The sequence below is a fragment of the Rhinopithecus bieti genome, unplaced genomic scaffold (genome assembly GCF_001698545.2).
Source record: "Rhinopithecus bieti isolate Rb0 unplaced genomic scaffold, ASM169854v2 scaffold_12003, whole genome shotgun sequence".
NCBI lineage: Eukaryota > Metazoa > Chordata > Mammalia > Primates > Cercopithecidae > Rhinopithecus > Rhinopithecus bieti.
In genome coordinates, this window is record NW_016807365.1 from 1,212,075 (window position 1) to 1,215,156 (window position 3,082).

Consider the following 3,082-nt stretch of genomic DNA (forward strand, 5'->3'; position numbering starts at 1 on the left):
GAGAGAGAGTGTCCCGACCTGCAGGACAGTCGAACGGGCCCTGGAAGGGGGAGTGGGAATGGAGGAGACAAGAAAACACAAGAAATGGAGACAAGACAAACAGCCTGATCAAGTCTCGTTTATTGAGTGTAGGGTCATGCCTTATATAGGCTGGCAGGGGAAGAGGTTGGGCCAGGGCGGTGATAGGGGCCGGATCTTCTCAAATTACAATCGCGCATGCGCCGTGGGTTTGTACTTTTCCCGGGCGCGGGATCGCACCTGCGCCCTGGGCTGCATATCTTCCTGGGCGGGAAAATGTTTGCGCGCGCGCGGGAAAGGTTGGCGCGCGCGGGAAAGGTTGGCGCGCGGGAACAGTTTTGGCGCGCGCGGGAGAAACTTAGGCGCGCGCGGGAGAAACTTAGGTGCGCGCGGGAAAAGCTTTGGGCGCGCGCGGGAAGGGTTTATAAATAAAGAACCCGGGAATGCGCCCTCTTGTCTCCGCTTTGCGGAGATCAAGCAACAGAGGTTGGCTAATTCCGGGCCTCATGGCTCCGGACAAGTAATCAATTGCAATGTGACACAGCTTTTTTTAGTATAGATGCTGTGTAACATGTCGATGAACTCATAGTTACTTTCAGTTTATCTGACTGCATCAGAAGAGAGGAATAATTGAAAGTATACATTTTTTAAATGCTAGGATTTCCAACATTTGACTGCATTCTATTTTAATATTTTAAGCAAGATGTAAATAATATATAATGTATGGTCGGATGAATTTTAATATCATCTCTTTTCAAAGATGACAGTTAACATTTAGGTGTATCCCTAAATAGAATGGAAACAGATATTAATTTGGCATGAAGTGTTAAGAAAGATTATCCAAACTTTTAAAATAAGGCAAAAAAGAGTATAAAATGTTCTTTCGTTGTCTCTCTGGGCATATTTTAATAGTCTTACTAAGGACTATTTAATTCTCTAGGACAATATATCTGCTTTTGCTTTGCCTTCTTCTAATTGATTATTTCCTAGAAGGTGCGAAGTTAAATGTTAACTTGCATATTTCTTTCCAGAAGAAATGTTGACTCCATTTTAACCCATAAAATCTCTCCCTTTCTCTGAATTTCTTTAGCATCTGTAAATGTAGTGTCATATTGTCTTGTACGTTGGAGTTGTCTTTTTTCACTTTGGTGCACCAAGTGTAGACTTCACAAATAATAAAACTGATAAAATAAAAAAGAAAAGTTGACTCCAAAGATTATGATTTTGTTGCCCTGGTACAGGCTTTTTCTATTCTCCATCTAATCTAGTGATCTTATTCTCACATTTTTTTTTAATTCTATAAATTTACAGTTCTTCAAATATTCCTGGAAACATCTTTACGACCTTACCAATTCTGTCAATATTGATCATATAAATATTTCACACGTGTATTTTCTATGTGTGCATTACAATGATTTTTTTTTTCAAAATTAAACTTCTATTTTAGATACAGGAGATAAACGTGCAGATTTACTACATGGGTATATTACATATAGGTAGTGAGCAGAGTACTCAGTAGGTAGTTTTTCAACCCATATTTTACCCCCTCGTCCATCTACTAGTCTGCAGCATCTGTTTTTCCCATGTTTATGTCCATGCATGCTCAATGTCTAGCTCCCACTTATAAATGAGAATATGCATTTTCTGTTTCTGTGTTAATTTGCTTAGGATTATGGCCTCCAGCTCCATCCATGTGGCTGTGAAAGACATGACTTTATTCATTTTTATGGCTGTGTAGTATTCCATGGTGTATATGTAACACATTTTCTTTATCCAATCCATTGTTGATGGACACCTAGCTTGATTTCATAGTTTTGTTACTGTGAATAGTGTAGTGATGAATATACAAGTGCATGTTTTTTTTGGTATAATGATTTATTTTCCTTTGAATATATACTCAGTATTGGGATTGATGGGTCTAATGCAGCTCTGTTTTTAAGTTCTTTGAGAAATACCTGCTTACCACAGTGGGTGAACTAATTTACATTCTCACCAACAGTGTATAAATGTTTCATTTTCTCTGCAACATTGCCAGGATCTGTTGCTTCTTTACTTTTTCATAGTAGCCATTCTGACTGGTGTGAGATGATAGCTCATTGTGGTTTTGATTTGCATTTCTCTGATGATTAGTGATGTCATGTTTGATGGTCACCTGCATGTTTTCTTTTGAGAAGTGTCTATTCATGTACTTTGTCCATGTTTTAATGGTGTTATTTGGTTTTACTTCTTGATTTGTTTTGGCTCCCTATACATTCTGGATATTAGGCCTTTGTCAGGTGCCTAGCATGTGAATATCTTCTCCCATTCTTCAGGTTGTCTGTTTACTCTATGATAGTTTCCTTTGCTCTGAAGAAATTCTTCAGTTTAATTAGGCCCCACTCATCAATTTTCATTTTTATTGCAATTGCTTTAAGAGACTTAGCCAAACATTCTTTGCCAAGATTGATGTTGAGAAGGATATTTCCTAGATTTTTTTCTAGGATTTTTATAATTCGATGTCTTTAAATCTTTAATCCATCTTGAGTTAATTTTTGTATATGGAGAAAAGTAAGGATTCAGTTTTATCCTTCTATATATGGCTAGCCAGTTACCTCAGCAGCAATTATTGAATAGAGAGTCCATTCCCCATTGCTTGCTTTGGTCAACCTTGCCAAAAATTAGGTGTTTTTAATTGTGAGGCTTTATTTCTAAGTTTTCTATTCGGTTCCATTGGTCTGTGTGTCTGTTTTTGTAGCAATACTATGCTGTTTTGATTACTACAGCCTTATGGTATAGTTTGAAGTTGGGTAGTGTGGTGCCTCCAGCTTTGTTCTATTTGCTTAGAATTGCTTTGACTATTCATGCTCTTTTTTTGGTTCAGTATGGATCTTAGAATAATTTTTTTCTAGTTCTGTGAAGGATTGGTAGTTTGATAGAAATAGTGTTGAGTCTGTAAACTGCTTTGGACAGTGTGATCATTTTAATGATACTTATTTTTCTATTCAATGAGCATGGAATGTTTTTCCAACCATTTGTGTCATCTTTGATTTCTCTCATCAGTGTTTTGTAGTTCTCCTTATAGAGA